This window comes from Orcinus orca, chromosome 2 (genome assembly GCF_937001465.1).
Source record: "Orcinus orca chromosome 2, mOrcOrc1.1, whole genome shotgun sequence".
In the NCBI taxonomy this organism is placed as follows: domain Eukaryota; kingdom Metazoa; phylum Chordata; class Mammalia; order Artiodactyla; family Delphinidae; genus Orcinus; species Orcinus orca.
In genome coordinates this window covers 177,413,944-177,432,642 of record NC_064560.1, presented here as the reverse complement: position 1 = coordinate 177,432,642, position 18,699 = coordinate 177,413,944, and the positions used below count along the sequence as shown (strand labels likewise).

At 42.0% G+C, this 18,699-nt stretch overlaps 1 protein-coding gene across 8 annotated transcripts in view; it reads right to left on the bottom strand.

Moving 5' to 3' along the window:
* NRXN3 (neurexin 3) overlaps window positions 1-18,699 on the bottom strand; it is a 1,701,263-nt gene that overhangs the window by 1,235,224 nt on the left and 447,340 nt on the right. The gene's annotated exons all lie outside the window — the stretch shown is intronic.

Sequence of the window (18,699 nt, the reverse complement as noted above, 5' to 3'; positions counted from 1 at the left end):
GAACGATGGAGAAAATTGTGAGAATTCTCTACATTTGCAACACTGCAAATATATAACTGCTTTAAAAAATCCTTAATTATGAGAGCATAAAAAGGAAATCCCCTTCTGATGCACTGAATCTAAAATGGCAACCCACCTTCTAAGTCAGATGATTCACAAACCATCACCCCAGCAAGCTCACTGAAGCTCCAGGGCCATACAGCTGGACCCTGAGTTATAATACCAATGGGTACAGTCAGAAGTATGCTCCAGGCTTGCAGAGGGGGAAAAATTATTTGACTTGTTATTAGAAAGAGCACACAAAACTGAGATTATAAGACTCTCTGAAATAGTTATTCGAATTGGTTTAGCTTTCTTGGGTAGCCATTTACGATGAATATTTATAGTTCCTATGATGTCGATAAAACTAAAATCCTAACCCTCTCCAGAAATTAGGTAGCAGGTAAGATTTCTCAATGATATTTTTATCCATGGGTTAAGATAAAATAAGGAGTGATTTGGATATCCAGCTATGATATGAGGATGTTACATAGGCGATCCCAGACTTAGAGAGGTTATGATATTTGTACATTATCACCAGGTGGTCAAGGTTTCTGACCACACTTTGTAGGTGAATGAATCAGAAGAAAGAAAAGCATGGAGACTTAGAACATACAAAAACACCATCCAAGACTTAAGAAAATAAGCAGAACCGCTGGCTCATTCCTGCCAGCTATGGTGGCATCCCCAAACAGATATCAGCAAAGATGCATCTGGATACGGTGGCAGCTGAAGTCTGAGAGGAAGTTGACTGAATCTCACTGTCTGATTTAAAGGCCCAGAAATGTGGTTTTATCTCTCTCCAGGAGTGATCCTATAATGAGAGATTGACTACACCAACTAAAATCAACATGTGACTGAGGTAGACAGCAGAATGTCATTATCATGATTTACAATGGAAAATTACCATCAAAAAATCCTATAGTCCACAGATTTGGAATTAACCATTGGTTCCCAAACAATGGTCTCAGTTAAAGTTTTTACCAATCCATAGTACAATCAGGAAGATCAGAACAATGCTGTACATTCTTTAATAAAAGCTAAACATATGCAATACTCACTCATGCAACACACATCTGGGTAGGACCTACTCCATACAACACCGTGGTAGGCACTGGGAAGATACCACTTTCATTCTATTCCTTTCTCATCTTGGAATTTCTTCTTTTATAAAGTAATGATGATGACAGATGAAATCTGGTAATGTCATCAGTTGGCAAAATAAATAGTCAATCCTATTTTGCTCCTTCCCTTTTCTGTAAAAATGTTACTTGTCAGAAAAATTCAAAAGTTTGAAGAACCACTGAACCAGAGAATGTTTTCTAGGTGTGCTGTCAGTCAGATGTTGACCAAAATGTGGCATTCTCCTGAAAAGGGGTTTACCAGGTGTTTCAGATAGGGTATCCAACCATCCCAATTTGCCTGGGACTGAAAGAGTCCCAGGACATGGGACTTACAGTACTAAAAGGGAAACAATCCCTGGGAAACCAGGATGGTTGTTACAGTACTAAAAGGGAAACAATCCCTGGGAAACCAGGATGGGTCACATGTCAGGAAGTAAAAAAATTAAGCAGATCAAATAAAAACTCTCAATCGCCTAGAATTCAAGGAAAAAAGAGGCTTGAATTAGTTGGATGCTTTTGTTAGCGACGAATGCCTAGCCATTTCCAACCTGACATTCTGGTTTTTGAAGAACAAATGATCACATTAACACTACAAGTAATGTATTCATTGCTGTGGTATATTATATTCTAGAACTTTAAACTAAAGTCATCCTAAGAATCACCTGGACTTCCTTTGAGGATTCAAAACGTTCTTTGCGATTTCATGGACCTCAGAGCCATCTAACTCCTCATTGATTACCATTGTGCATCACCACAAACAAACAGCTTTAACCTCCTACTGTTTGAATTAGGGATCATTAGTGTCTTCTGTATTAGAACTAATAAGGTTGTATGGAATGATTTATGCAAACAGTAGCATTCCCTTGGCGATACTAGGATAATTTCAGGAACAGGCAGAACTTTACATAAGCTTCAGAATCCCAGCCTCTGGTGCTCTCGGGTTTGCCCGAGTGCTGTGCATTCTTCCTTCCCCTCCCGGCTACCCCACTACCCACACCTCAACCAGCAAAGACCAGTCACCTTCTGGGGCCTCTGGAACACCCCTCAATGACACTGGGCCACTTCACAAAAGAGCAATAGTGTCCCGCTGCCCTCAAATGAAATAGAAAAGTAAGAAGACATCATCAAAGAAAGAAGGAAAGAAGCCAGTACTTACTGTTCCTCTACTATGTGCCTAGCACAGTGAGAGTCACTTTGCAAATATTGTTTTTTCAATCCTATGATGACCTTGGAAGAGTAGGCGTTATCACTGTTTTACATACCAGAAAATGTCCACAGTCCCTGAGATGCAGGTGACAGTGATGATGCCAACTACCATATTTGAAGCTTACTGTGTGTCAGGGGCTTTAGCTCTGGCTTACTGTTATGCAGATGATATTTAATATAATCTTCACCATAATCTATTCAGGTATTATTACCTGCAGTTTTCAAAGGGGGGAGCTGAGATTCATAGGCTCAAGGCTATCCAATTAGAATAACAATAATTGTCAAGGAAGGAATTTAGAATGAGGCTAGACTTGGGTCTAACTTCAATCTCATTGTTCTCTCTATTGCAACAAGAGTTAGGTTTTGTAGAGTATGGAGGTTTCTCAAAAAACTAAAAATTGGACTACCATATGACCCAGCAGTTCCACTCCTGGGTACATATCAAAAAAAAAACCAAAAACACTAATTCAAAACACTACATGCAGCATTCAAAGCAGCATTATTTACAGTTGCCAAGATATGGAAGCAACTTAAGTGTCCATCAACAGATGAATGGATAAAGATGCTATATATACATATATATAGCTATACATACATATATACATATATATATATATGCTATATATACATATAAGAACTGCTCAGCCATAAAAAAAGAATGAAATTTTGCCACCTGCAACAACATGGATGGACTTGGAGAGCATTATGCTAAGTAAAATAAGTCAAACAGAGAAAGACAAATACTGTATTGACATCACTTATATGTAGAATCTAAAAAATACAACAAACTAGTGAACACAGCAAAAAAGAAACAGACTCACAGATATAGAGAACAAACTAGTGGTTACCAGTGGGGAGAGGGAACTGGAGAGGGGCAATATAATGGTAGGGGACTAAGAGGTACAAACTACTATATATAAAATAAGCTACAAGGATAGGGACCTCCCTGGTGGTCCAGTGGTAAAGAATCCGCCTTACAATATAGGGTATGCGGGTTCAATCCCTGGTCAGGGAACTAAGATCCCACATGCCGTGGGGCAACTAAGCCCGCACGCCACAACTACTGAGCTCACGTGCCTCAATGAGAGAGCCCATGTGCCGCAAACTACAGAGCCCATGTGCTTTGAAGTCTGCACGCCACAACTAGAGAAAACTCCGCACATCACAACTAGAGAGAAGCCCACGCACCGCAAAGAAAGATCCCACATGCCTCAACAAAGATCCCGCATGCCACAACTAAGACCCAACGCAGCCAAAACTAAAATAAATAAATAAAATAAGCTACAAGGATATATTGTACAGCACAGGGAAATAGTCAATATTTTATAATAACTATAAATGGAGTATAACCTTTAAAAATTGTGAATCACTATATTGTACACCCATAACTTATGTAATATTATACATCGACTATACTTCAATTAAAAATAGAGTCAGGCTTTGTATAAAAGCCACTCTCCTGAGATCAGGAGTGAAGCGACCCACTGTGTGATCTTTAGTGTCTCTGTAGTTGCCAGTCTGGACAGTGACCCTCTTTGATGACTCTCTCAAGCTGGCTATGCTCTAATCATTTTCCTTTTGGTTTCTATAGCAAGACAGCAGACCTACCAGTATAACCTGATTATATACCCTTCATGTCCGGCATTATCTACCCAAACCCCTCATTGTATCCAATCATTACTGAGAGTCAAATGAACAGAGTTGACTGACTATGTGTTAACCTGACGCCTTTAAGTCACCCACTCACTTGATCATTGAATCACCCATTTGGATACCACATTTTGAGAGCACTAGTAATGTGGCAGGTTGAGAGTGAAAACAGAAGAGTCCTTTCAAAGTTTAGCATGTCACATTTCTAGGGTAGACTAAGTTAGAGAGTATCCTTAAACCAGGTCATTCTGAAGTGTGAACAGGCTTTGAAAACACACAGAGAATTATGCAACCTGATGGTATTATTATTCATATAATTTATTCCCTTTTTTCCCCATTCCAGAAGATGTCCACCATTTCTTTAAATGCTCTGTAGTATTACACCATGAATTTCCTGACAAACAGGCTACACAGGCTAACCCTGACTTTGGGTTAACCTCAAGGCACTGAGGGAAAAAGGAATTAACTGGTTTTCACATCCATGTCTGAGGAAGGTATTATGCTTCTCACTTCTTCTTGGCAGGTAGAATTGGTAAGGTGAAATCTAGCCATTAGCGATGGAAGGTACTTTGAAATCACGTTTTTCTACTTCTTTTTACAAGCCTAGCACAATTCAGTGTTTGTCCAGAAGAATTATCAGTAGAGGCAAGACCAAAACCCAGGCTTTCTGATTTTTATATAAGTGAGTTAGTTGCGAAATAACTATGGGGTGGACACATGAACCCGATAACAGAAGGGACAACCCTAGAAGTTTGACTTCCAGGATGTTGGATGCCTAATTCTCACTTGAGTCCTTTCTCCAAGGCCTCCTGCATGTGTGTCTCATCCAGATGCACATTTACATCAATGTCCCAGAGTCACAAGAGCTGGCACTGGGCAATGCCTATCCCTGGAGAAGGGCTCTGGGTAAGAAGCCAGTCCCTCCATGTGGGTTACCTCTTCTACTCTCTGAGCTTCCTTTTCTCTTCCCCCTGCAGCAGTGGAGACTCTAGGACTTCAGGGAGGGAATGCTGCTTAATGACTCCAATGCAATCTCCTGAAAGCCTTATCAACGGTGTACAGCCCCTCTTCTGACAGCTGACCTTTCCCCTCGTTCTCAGGTCCAGGGAAAAACAAAAGCACCATAACAATTAAAAGCAGTAAAAAGAGGAGGAAGGAGGGGAAAAGGAACTCTAGCTTAATGCAGAGGAGCAACATAGAATTTTCTTAAAAAGAGAAGGAAGAAAAAAAGGAGGTGAAGCAAAAGAAAAACCAAGACAGTGAAGAGGGACAAGCACAAGAAGATTAGATCCTCCTAGGCCTCTTTATTTCTCTTCCTGATGGCTGCAGAAGTCATTGAAAAGGCTGTTAATAAATCTGAGAAACCATGCTGGTGAGGGAAAATAAAGAGGACCAGAAAAGAAGAAGTGATGGCATGCAATAGCTGGTGATATATCAAATGTCCCTCCACTCTCCTTGAGGCCTGACAAGCATTACAAGTGGTCCAGGTGCTCTGTGAAAGAGAAGCCCCTTTTCTCAGTAACACAGGTGAGCCCACCACCTGGCAACGGCCTCAGACCGACCCTTCAAGGGCCTCTGAAGTCCCCACAAACACACTCTTCGTATCATTCCTGCCTGGAAAACAGCATCCCTTTCCCATCTCATCTGAAATACATGGATAACTTTTATCTGACACTGACTTTAAAACACCTTTGGGGAGATGAATATATTAATCCATCCACAGAGAGATCACAGCATTCTCAGTATTTTGCGATTGAATTGTAAACAAACATACATGTCTACAGACAAAAGAGAATTCTTAAGTTTTGACATTGATTTTGAAGGGGAAAAATAATGATACACCTGTTTAACTCAGGACATTTTAGGAAGGCCCATGATGACTGTTTTCTGAAGACTTGTGAAAGATGCATTTCATTTCTCTGTCCATACTGAACATGACATGAACTATGCAGACAGGGTGACCCCCCTGGTTAGAGAAGTGAAGGAAACCTACACACTACGGTTAGAATTCCCCATCTAACAAGCTATACCAAGGGAAGGGAATCTGAGAAAAGTTGAGTGTTTCTGGAGGTCAAGTTCCTTTTCCCAGGGTTCTAAGTGGTTCCCCAGGTGCAGTAACTCCAAGTGATCTGTTCCCTTATACTTAGCTTTTCACTGTTTAATAGTAATGGCAGCAACTGGTTCTGGAGGTCTGGCCATGCGCTGAGCACCACGCTCACCTCCTTCTCTGGTCTATGACAACTCTGAGGGGCAAGCGCTCTCACAGTCTTTGTTCTACAGACATGACGGTTGAGGCTCTGTAATCTGTCTTTGGTGGCTCAGTTGGTAAGAGGAAGCATTAGGGCTCAAAACCAGGTTCCGCTGACCCAAAAGCCTCCACTCTTCACCCCCGCCCTGTACAGTCTCACCGGGTAACCTCAAGCCCCATGCACACGTGGACTGAGATCAATCGCTTGATGCCTCGTCTGAAGCCTCAAAGCCTCCTTCAGCCTCCCAGGGATTCAGGCTTGAGGAAGTTCTAAAGCTATGGCCAAGAACCATGCCAAGAATCATTCCTGCTTCACTTCCTGTGGGGGAATAAACTGTATCCTGCAGCTCTGGGGGTAAGAAAGGCTCCCTTCATCTCCTGCAGGTAGGGTCTTCTTTGTCTGAGTCCTTCCCAGATGCAGGCAATCCAGGCTAAGTGGAAAAGGTGCTTGCCTCCCTGGAAAAAGCAAGGAGGTTGCCAGTGACTTTCCTTTGGCATGGGATATTGGCATCCCTGGTGTCCTATCCATCAAAGGCTAAACTGTAAAACAAAAACATCAAACAAAAAACGAGAACACAACCCTAACCTTCCTTGACAAAGCATAATGCATCTTTCTTATTAGATTTAATATCCTTTGGGGGCACCAAGGATTATAATATTATGTTAGGAACATAACAGTTACCCCTCCATGTGAGAAAAATTTGCATTTTAGAAAGGTGCAGTGCTCAATCCAATGGAATCAAGCCCCAGTTGGGATATTTCAGGCTTCGGAAGGACTATTTTGTTTTTGGTTGGGGTAACTCCATGGAGTCCCGCAAATCCCATCTCCTAGCAACTGTCAATGCTGACTGCGCATAATGCTTGCCCTGTCTCCATGTGAGGTGGAGAAAGCATTTTGACTATTAGCTACATATGTAAAGTAAACAAATCTGCAGGTGTCAGCTCTCAGCTACAGCCCAGAGAAAATCTACATGGGCCAAAAGCCAAGGAGAGGGCACAATATAATCAAGGATTCATTATATGCCCACTGGGTGTCCAGCCCTATAACCATGAACCTCCTTTCCAATCATGTTCTTGTTATTCCCCTCGTTGCACGGTGAGGGGCATGTGTGCTAGTGTAGAAAATGGAATCTACTATAGCCAGTCCTTTATGCTCTCTGCAGAAAGAGAGGGGGACTAAAATATGTCAGCAAACAAATCAACTAACCATTTGAGAGTATTCACATGTTGGTGGACAAAAAGAATTCTCCACACTTTAGAGATAGCCAAAGGTCTTTCTTAAGTAAACAGACACCCATTTTAAAACAACTCTTCCTCTCTACTGGAAAGAGAGAAGGGTCAATAATCAAGGCTACTGAAGAATTCGAGAGATCAGAACCACAAATTCTCATGAAATCTGAGTTCTGTAGCCCAGTAATAAGGAAAACATAGGGTTAACATACAGAATATTTTTTTTTTTTAAAAAGGTAGTGCTGAAACACTGCTCAAGCTTTGGAGTCAGACAGAATCCCACCTTTCCTTAGAAGTCATCTGATTTTTCAGCAAATTACTTAACTTCCTTAAGCCTCAGTTTACTCATCAGCAAATCAGAAAAAAGTAATAACTTGTAAGTCATAGGCTTGTTGTCGAGACTAAATGACATAATATATGGAAAGCCTTTAGCACTGTGCTGGGGTCATTAGTAAGTAATTAATAAACGGTAATGCTCACTATTAGCAGCCTACGAAAAATCACACTTTAAATATTAAAACAAGTCATATCAGTTACTTCAAAGGATCTTAGTACAAAAGAACAACAATTTCTAAGACAAAGCTTCTGCCTTGCAAAGTTTAAAAGATGAAAATATGTAAAGGTCAAGAAATACACAGTCCAGAACATTTCTCCTACAAATCTTGTGAGCTCGTGGCCTTGCGGGAAGAAGAGGACTTGCTAATAACCCCGAGCGCCTTCCTTACTCTGTACCCAAATCATCCTGCACTCATGGGAGAGGAGGGGTGGGGGGAGGGGGTCTTGTACCACATTAAGAAGCTGTGCTGTTTATAAGCTCCAAGAGAGTGGGGAAGTCAGCAGAAGGCTGTTCAGTTCTCTTAGGATTTTTTTTCCAAAGCTCAAGATTACTTTGTGAGGCCAAAAGGAAGAGAGAAAAATCCTCTGAGGGAATTCCCAGGCCCCAGATTCCCAGGCACGTCCTCTGGCCACAGTGAAAGGCTTCTGCAGGACCACAAGATATATCAGCTGAATTTTACATGATAAAGTAACCATCACAGAACAAAAGGCCTACAGAAAGTGAATGAGATATACCAAAGTATCCTTTCAATACTTGTGCCATCACCATTTTGAAACATGTCTGTTCATTGTCCTAAGTCACGCAAAGGTTTTGTCTTGGGTAAGAATTGAGTGCAGTGAATGCTATCTCAAAGGTTGTTCAACCTGGGATCTCTTGGGGGGTGGGGATTTCCAAGTAATCACTAATTCAGGACCACAGGGCATTGACCCAGCTCCATCCCATTTCACCTTTTAACTTTAAATTACAAAATGAAGTATTTTATTGCCAACCAGAAAAATCTCATCTCAGAGAACCAATGTTTTAGAATAGGCTGTAAGTATAAACTCTGTGTTTAAATCTGTAAGAGTCTACCACCTGTATAGTGCCAACCCCACCGTCACAAGTATCCAAATGTCCAAATTCATTTCGGAGATCAGTTCACCTCACTCAAAAGTGCCAGCTTCCTAAATGCTATCCCAAATAACAGACGTAAGCAAATGCATCAACCAAAACAGACGGCACTGGGGTAACAGCTAATGATTCAAATGAGGACAACAGTACTTACACACAATGTAACAGAATAAAATCTCACTAATTCATCCTAATTGGAAGAAAGATCAGTATGACTGAATTTTAAAAATTAACAAATGCTTTTTGAAAGAAATGCTCATTTATTATCTCCAAGGATATAAGGGAAGAAAGAGCTCTGCTATATGTATGTGAGAATCTTGCAAGAGACTTAAAAATGGATATTCTTTTGAAATTAGTGCACTTGTTACTTGAATACAAATAATTGTTCTGAAGTAGCTGGGATTGGTACTAATTTACTGACCCGACCCCACAGAATAGCCATTTTCTCATTTTGTTTCATAAATCCTCCCCAACCCACAATGTTCAAAGGTAAATTTTAGCTTAACATAACTAAATTAGGAAAATACATAATTAGTGAAGTCAACACTGAAGGGATTTTATTAAGGAGAAGAAAATGCTAACTCTTATTCCTTCCTGCTTCTCATCTGAAAAACAGAAAGAAATTTTTCTAGGTGCTTCACATAACTGGGGGACAATGCAAGAGCAAACAGGGCTCCAAAACATATCTCCTCTACATGTTGTCAGTTCTCTGCCTTTCTAGTTCAGGAACTAGACTGAACATGACTCAGATTCAGTCTCCATCCAAGCCCATGTTCTTCCTTACTCTGACAGCTTATGACTCAAAGGAATTAAACATTCCTTTAAAATACTGGCAGGTCCTTCTGAAGTTGAGAGAAAGATTAGACCTTCCAGAATCACAATCCTTCTCAAACTGATGAAGACTCTTAACTTGTTTGGTAACTCGTTGGGAGTTGAGGAAAGTTCTTATCCTGATTCTCATGGTTAATCAATGTGAACTTGGGAGGTTATTTAAACTCTCTAAGCCTCCGTTTCCACACCTATCAAATGGGTGTAATAACATCATAACAGCAAGTCTCACCTAGGGTTGTGGTGAGATACAAATGAACATATGTAAAGCATTTAGAGCAGAGCCTGGCATACAGTAACCACTTGACAAATCATCATCATCATCATCATCATCTTACTTGGCTTTCAATGTAATCTCCAACCATAAACTAAGACAGTCCTCTCATCTTCCTCCATATTCTGATTCCCAGACACCAATAAACACCACCACCATCCACTCTGGGAAAGGGTGGGCCTGATTTTTCAATGATTCCCCTTTCTGCTATACCTGCTATTCTGAGATGCAGTGGCGTCCACCAGAACCCACCTGTACCTCTCATAAAGAAGTGTTCATTTTCTAGCTGCTCTACACTGATGTGCTTATTGTGAACAAAGACATGAGAGGGAGGGGGAATAAATCAGAAGCAGTTCAAGCAGGTTATTTTTCTAGCCACCTAACACATTATCTGCATGCAGCTAAGAACTGTGCTATCCAAATATTACGTAAAGGGCCAGGGTAAACATTCTATCTGCATTTGTCTGAAATGATAAAAAGTGTCTCAAAGTTGGAATTCTTTCAAATGCACTTGGTGTTTTACTCCTTTCTTCAGGCCCTACCACCAGTATGCCAACTTGCTAACTGATTCCCAAGAGAATAAAAATAAGAAATCCCATGCCTGTAAGATATCTCCTAGCCCTATCTCACCTACAAGGCAAGTGTCTTAGTCAGCGTGGGCTGCTATAACAAAATACCATAGACTGGGTGGCGTCAAACAACAGACACTTGTTTCTCTCAGTTCTAGAGGCTGGGAAGTCCAAGATCAAGGTCCTGGTTTGCAGATGGCCATCTTCTTGCTGTATCCTCACATGATGGAGAAAGCAAGTGTGCTCTCTTCCTCTTCTTTTAAGGTACTGATTCCACCACAGGGGCTCTGCCCTCATGACCCTGTATAAACCTGATCCCTCCCAAAGGTCTCATCTCTGAATACCATCATTTTTTAAAACATTTATTTATTTATTTTTGGCTGCATTGGGTCTTAGTTGCGGCATGCGGGATCTTCATTGCGGCATGCAGGATCCCCTGCTGTGGCTCGTGGGCTTCTCTCTAGCTGTGGCCCGCGTGCTCAGTAGTTGCAATGCACGGGCTTAGTTGCCCTGCGGTATGTGGGATCTTAGTTCCCCGACCAGGGATTGAACCCATGTCCCCTGCGTTGAAAGGTGGATTCTTAACCACTGGACCACCAGGCAAGTCCCTCCAAACACCATCATATTGGGCGTTAGGGCTTCAACATATGAATTTGAGGGACTGGGGGAAGAAGGACAAACGTTCAGTCCATAGCAGCGAGAATAAATGGAAAATTCAAAATATAATTTTAGAAGCAGGGTCATCCATATGAAAAGGTGTGACGAGAGGGCAGGGGTCCTCGACCTTTCCCCAGTGCTCAATGGCTTTTGATCTCACTAACACCCTGTGACTCTCAACTGAGGGAGAGGAGGAGCTCTGCAGAAAATGCAGGCAGCAGGTGAAGACTTCTGGCTTCTGGATAATGGCCCTCCCTCCCTCCCTGATGGAATTCCTCAAGGAGATAATCTTGGTTGCAACAGTAATGGGTTTAAAGGTCGATTATATAAGGTTCCAAAATTGACTGGCAGAACACAGCCACTGCATTAGGGTGTCACACATGAAAGTCACAAGGATAATCAGAGGGCAGAGAGAGAAGCAAAATTCCTGAAGTTCTAATAATGCTATATTCCCCGTTTAACCCCTCCAGAAGTCCCCTTCTATTTGAAGAAAGAAATTGTTTTTTCTTCTTTGGCACCAAAGCACTAAAAAAATGTCACTACTGATGCCTGCAACTAACAGGTGAACCTTGAATAAAAGCAGCTAATTTCCCTGATCCTCGGTTTTCTTATTCATATAAAGAAGAGAGCGTTACTTCTTGGATTGTTTGAGGATAAAAAGAGACGACGAAACAGTACAGAGCACACGGAGGAAGCTCACGAAGGAGAGCTCTTCTGGGAGAACATTCTCTCCCAGCTATTCTCTAGGCCCTGATGTTAAGAGTGTGCACTTCCAGAGTCAGCATTCACAGAGCACACGATCTTCCAGAGGGATGGGAGTTGCGGTGCCTTGAACTCCAAAGCTGGGGTGTGCTGACACTGTCCTTCAGCTGACTTCCCAGCATGTACAGGCCTGAGTTCTGCACTCACATTCTTGGTAATAATGGTGTGGGTGTGCTGGGTGAATGTCTAGCTTCAGGTTTCTTGTCTTCTGATTTATGTGTTCATAAAGTCCTTCCCCTGATCTAGGTACTAGTTCAGCCAGACACATATTAACACTGTCACAAGGGCCATATAACTTTTGGGGTGCTGAATGTAAAACAGTGGGCCGAGAAGAAGGGCAGTAGGAGATAAATATCTAGATAGATAGATAGATAAATGTAATGTATATACATTTATAATTTGTAAGTATATCTTTTTTTTTTTCTAAGAGACTCTTAGAACTGAGAGGACAGAAATCTTCCAGTCTTATATCTCATATTACATAGACTGAGCAGACTAAGGCCTAGGAAGGTGAAAGGTCTGTCAGGATCACAGAGCAGACTCATAGCAAGAATCCAGATCTTCTTCCTCCCCACTGCTCTCCCCATCCCACTGGCATAGGATGGATGAACAAGGAAAGGGGAGAAGAAGGTAATGAAACAGGTCAAGAAGCATCTTGTCTCCTTATAAGGAGATTCAGCCTGGGGTTTGCAGTAATGCTGCCGGCGACAGAAGGATTCTAAAAGCCCATTCTGTAGGACAGAGATACCTACTGCCAAGTCATCCCCAGACAAAGAAAGCCCAGCTCCAAGCCCCAGCCCTAAAAACCGATGACACTACAATTTGATGGAGAAGCTCACACATGAGACAGAGCCCTCAGGGCATCTCTGGCAAAAGCAGCAGCCCTGGAGCACTGCGGGATGGTGATATGGCGAAACCAGCAGCCACAAAAATAAACTCAAAATGGATTAAAGACCTACATGTAAGGCCAGAAACTATCAAACTCTTAGAGGAAAACACAGGCAGGACACTCTATGACATAAATCAGAGCAAGATCCTTTTTGACCCACCTCCTAGAGAAATGGAAATAAAAACAAAAATAAACAAGTGGGACCTCATGAAACTTCAAAGCTTTTGCACAGCAAAGGAAACCATAAACAAGAACAAAAGACAACCCTCAGAATGGGAGAAAATATTTGCAAATGAAGCAACTGACAAAGGATTAATCTCCAAAATTTACAAGCAGCTCATGCAGCTCAATAACAAAAAAACAAACAACCCAATCCAAAAATGGGCAGAAGACCTAAATAGAGATTTCTCCAAGGAAGATATACAGACTGCCAACAAACACATGAAAGAATGCTCAACACCATTAATCATTAGAGAAATGCAAATCAAAACTACAATGAAATATCATCTCACACCAGTCAAAATGGCCATCATCAAAAAATCTAGAAACAATAAATGCTGGAGAGGGTGTGGAGAAAAGGGAACCCTCTTGCACTGCTGGTGGGAATGTGAATTCATACAGCCACTATGGAGAACACTATGGAGGTTCCTTAAAAAACTACAAATAGAACTACCATATGACCCAGCAATCCCACTACTGGGCATATACCCTGAGAAAACCAAAATTCAAAAAGAGTCATGTACCAAAATGTTCATTGCAGCTCTATTTTCAATAGCCAGGAGATGGAAACAACCTAAGTGTCCATCATTGGATGAATGGATAAAGAAGATGTGGCACATATATACAATGGAGTATTACTCAGCCATAAAAAGAAACAAAATTGAGGACCTAGAGTCTGTCATACAGAGTGAAGTAAGTCAGAAAGAGAAATACAAATACTGTATGCTAACACATATATATGGAATCTAAGAAAAAAAAATGTCATGAAGAACCTAGGGGTAAGACAGGAATAAAGGCACAGACCTACTAGAGAATGGACTTGAGGATATGGGGAGGGGGAAGGGTAAGCTGTGACAAAGTGAGAGAGTGGCATGGACATATATACACTAACAAACGTAAGGTAGATAGCTAGTGGGAAGCAGCCGCATAGCACAGGGAGAATAGCTTGGTGCTTTGTGACCACCTAGAGGGGTGTGATAGGGAGGGTGGGAGGGAGGGAGACGCAAGAGGGAAGAGATATGGGAACATGTGTATATGTATAACTGATTCACTTTGTTATAAAGCAGAAACTAACACACCTTTGTAAAGCAATTATACTCCAATAAAGATGTAAAAAAAAAAAAGCAGCAGCCCTGGAGCACTGCGGGATGGTGATGTGTAGTCTCTCCTGCTCCTATGGGCCCCTCTCCTTTGGTAGCCACTCAATGGGAACCGGCTGTCAGCAATTTCCTTCCTCCAACAGCTGGGAGATGGTTTTCTGCAGTTAGCTGCCATTTATTTCAATTATGTGTATTAATCATAGCCTTCGTCCTGATGGTATTTTTCAGGAAAAAAAAAAAAATCAGAGCTTTTGTTTTATAACCAAGCTGCTTCCTCACTCAGAACAGACTTCTGCAGTGGCAAGAGAAAGGGAAAATGATAGGTCAGAGGCTATCTGGTTCAAGTGCAGCAGTGGGTGCAGGGGAGGGGGGTCTCTAGTCCACTGAAAGCAGGGAAGAGGATAGTGCAACTTGGGGACAGTGACATTCTAACACCATATACATAAAGAAAGCCCAGCAGGGGAATCTGTTCTGATGCATACATACCATTCATTCTTTCATTACACACTGGTTCATATATTCAAACGTGTACTAAGCTCCCACTACGTGTCTAGCTGCATGCTCTGCCGGGAACCCTTGGTCGTGTCTTAAGTAAGAACAAAACCAAAGGGAATTAGGAATTATTTCAGAGGCAGAGTGGCACTGCCTCACACTACTCTTGCCCATCTGTGCCTTCTTCGGCCCACCATCACCGCCCCCCCCCCCGCCGCTTTTTATTTAACAAATATGTATAGCAGTCCGGCTCTGAGGCAGGCAGTGAGCTATGTGCTGAACAGTCACTGGTAAACCAAGTTTCCCTGGATCTTGTCCTCATCAACCTTGCAGTCAGGTGAGGGAGACAGCCCTCAAACAAAGAGGCCCACAGGCGAACATAACTGTGAACTGTGTCAAGCTCTGTGAAGACAAGGTCAGGCTGGTATAATAGCAAAGAGAAAGTGGGAGGGGCTCATTTAGACTGAAGATTCAGGGATGTCCTCCTGAGGAAGCGGAATTAAAACTGAAGCCTGCAAATGACAACAAGTTAGCCACTGGGAGAACGGGGAAGGAGAGACTGGCAAGGGCGAGAGCCTGATGAGTCTGAAAGCTGTTGGGGACAATGTATCAGGAGTAAGGGGAGAGCAGCATAAGATGAGGTTGCAAAGGTGGTCAAGTGCTAGATCGTGGTGGGCTTTGCAAACCTTGCCACAAAGTTTGGACTTTAATCTAAAAAGACAATAGGGGGCTTCCCTGGTGGCACAGTGGTTGAGAGTCCGCCTGCTGATGCAGGGGACACGGGTTCGTGCCCCGGCCCGGGAAGATCCCACATGCTGCGGAGCGTCTGGGCCCGTGAGCCATGGCTGCTGAGCCTGCGCGTCCGGAGCCTGTGCTCCGCAACGGAAGAGGCCACAACAGTGAGAGGCCCCCGTACCGCAAAAAAAAAAAAAAAAAAAAAAAATAGGAACCATGAAAGGATTTTAAGCTTATAGTGATATTATATGATTTATACTTTTAAAAAAAGCTGACATTTATGCAAATAATCAATTGGAAGGTCTAAGAGTGAAGCAAGGAGACTGTTGCTAGGTGTAGAATCGGAGCGTGACAATGGAGAAGGACACATGTGGGTGGATTTGAGTTTTAATTGGGGGATAAAATCAGCATCTGTTCATCTCTTTGAGGCCTTTATTGTCCTTCCTTAAAACAAAGGACCTAATAGTAGTTGTCTTGACAATTCTACAGGATTATGGTGAGGACCGAATGAGATAAAAGTGTAATGTTTTACAGGTGAGATATTCTTATTATCTCACCTGTAAAACAGGTGTGGTGTTGTGATGACCATGATAAGTCTCTACTTCCAGCTGGTTCAAAACCTCAACCCGTAAGAGAAAACCAGTCTAACCTAAGCAGGGCAGTGGGAGAAGTGTCCAGACATTTGTTGTTTTATCTGTCCATGAACCTTATGCAAGTGGGTACAGGGATGTCCAAAGGGCACATCTAGGCTCTGCTCTACCTGGGCCCACACCATTCAGTGGAATAAACTGGGCACCGAAGGAGGCTTACACATGCTTTGAGGCCCCTAGCATTCCATTAGTTGTGAAGCCCCCATCTAGACTATTATCACAATAGTCCCCTAAGCTGCATCAGAAGGGCCCACGAAAGTTCTTTCAGTACCTAGTTCACTATTAAAGAGTGCCTTGGGCAAACCTGACCCATAAAATTGCCAGTTGGCATGACCCTATATTCTTTAAGAATTCCCAGAAATAAAGTAATGCCTCCAGAGAGCAACAAAACTTTGAGTGTAAAATATGTTTTCTGTAGGGTGATACAGTTGTGTCTATATACAGAGCAAAACCTCACTTGAAATGCGGACTCTGCGGAGGAAAGAGTAAACCTTTAAAAGCTCAAAGACTTCAAATGTTTAATATTTTTAATGAAATATTTCTAAAATGTATTGCATGCTTTCCTTGTGTTAGAAAACAGAGTATATTGGGCATAGTTTTCTTAATTAAAAAAAATTGTTGGTACAGTATTATTGTGGTTCTGCTACTATCTTTTCTAGACTTTGTTAGATAAATCCTCTATCTTCTCATATGTAAAACAAGGTTTTTTGTTTTTTGTTTTTTTGCAGTACGTGGGCCTCTCACTGTTGTGGCCTCTCCCATTGCGGAGCACAGGCTCTGGACGCGCAGGCTCAGCGGTCATGGCTCACGGGCCCAGCTGCTCTGCGGCATGTGGGATCTTCCCGGACCAGGGCACGAACCCATGTCCCCTGCATCGACAGGCGGACTCTCAACCACTGCGCCACCAGGGAAGCCCTCAGTTTCCATATTTTATTCTTATGGATGAGTAATAGTCTTGGACAGCACTGATCTGTAGGAAACACTTTGAGTAGCCCAGAGCTAGATGTCGTCTAAGATCCATGCAACCCAAAGAGTCTAGTATTTTATGATCTTGATGAACATCAGTTATTTCACCGATGCTTTAATGATGCTACTAAGAAATGTTAGTTCCCTAAGAAATGTTGAGTCCTCTGTGATGTCTGAGCTTTTCTGGTTTAAGAGTACATTCGATTCTCCTGCGTTCTCTTGAGGCTCTTGCTTAAGCCCTAAAAGATCTGGTCTCCTGAGCTAGTCTGTTAGGATTTCCTTCTCTGGCCTCCCTTGGGTGAACTTCTGTCCCTGCTGCTGCCCTCTCACCTCACAGCATGTTTGACTACTTCCAACATTCTCCACTAATTCTACTTGCTGTCTCTAGCCCAGCTCTTGGCTCATCTGCCTGATATAAAAACTAAGTCTTAAGTTCTCTGGCTAGTCACATGCCTTTCCTATGGAAGAAAGTTCATGGGCCATGAAACAACTCTTCCTCTGGTATAAGGCTGCACACCCTTTTCTCTTGTTAACTTTAGATTTGCAATTGTCTTGGAGGTTCCAAAATTCCAACAGCTGGAGAAAGGGCTTATTATTCTTACATTTCTTTGAATAATGAACAACAACAAAATCTGATAATGGGGCAATTTCACAGTCTTCTAAGTGCTAAAATCTAATTTTAAAATTTATCAAAATAAAACATTTACAAATATTTCTCAATCCTCAAAGCACTCATCTTATGAACCAGCCAAGTCTGCTTTTTAAAAAGAAAATACAACTACTAAAATAGTATAAATACTGAATAAGTGTTTTCTATTTTTAGATTATACACCCTTAGGTGAATGATGGCAATAAATCCACTTAAGAACTTAAAGCAATCAAGCAAATTAAAGGAAGGGGGCAGAGAGACCATATAGCAAGGGGGTTGGTTAGCAAAGGAAGCCTTTGGCCAAGGAGTTGCTTTACATGCAGTGAGGACTTGGACAGAGAGACTGTAGCAGTGGAAAAATCTCTGTCTCCTGCCAGTTCTAACATTCCATGACTGCATGATATGCCATGAAGGTTCATGTCATGCTAAGGAACCATCCACAGTATATAACTGCACAGGCACTGAAACTACGCAGCAGCAACCAGAGACTGTCCATAATTTTAGCAGCCTGATCTCCTTAGCTTCCTCACCACCTGGAGAGCATTTTTCCAGAGGCCTATTTGAATTTCCACAGCTAAAAATGGGTCTGCCTTCCAGAGAATACAATCTGCAGGAAGAGTTTCAGCGTGCAGGAATTCAAAAAAAAAAAAGAAAGAAAGAAAGAAAAAGAAAACATCACAGACAGAAAGACAGAAGAGGAACAATACAAAACAGCAATTCTTGTTTGAGTCACAGACAAGTTGAAAAGTTCAACACCTCATGAGGGTAACTTTTCCAAAGCTACAGACCTGGCAAGTGGCAAAGCAAAGACGTTGGTATTGCCAAAGCTGGTGGGTTGAACCACTACACTGTACCGCCGTGTCCATACAAAATTTTGCAAATGTTTTTAAGGAGTTCAGAGATCCTAGGTTAAAAACCCCTGCTGTGAAATACAAGCATTGCTCTCTTTATCAGCACAAAGCCTT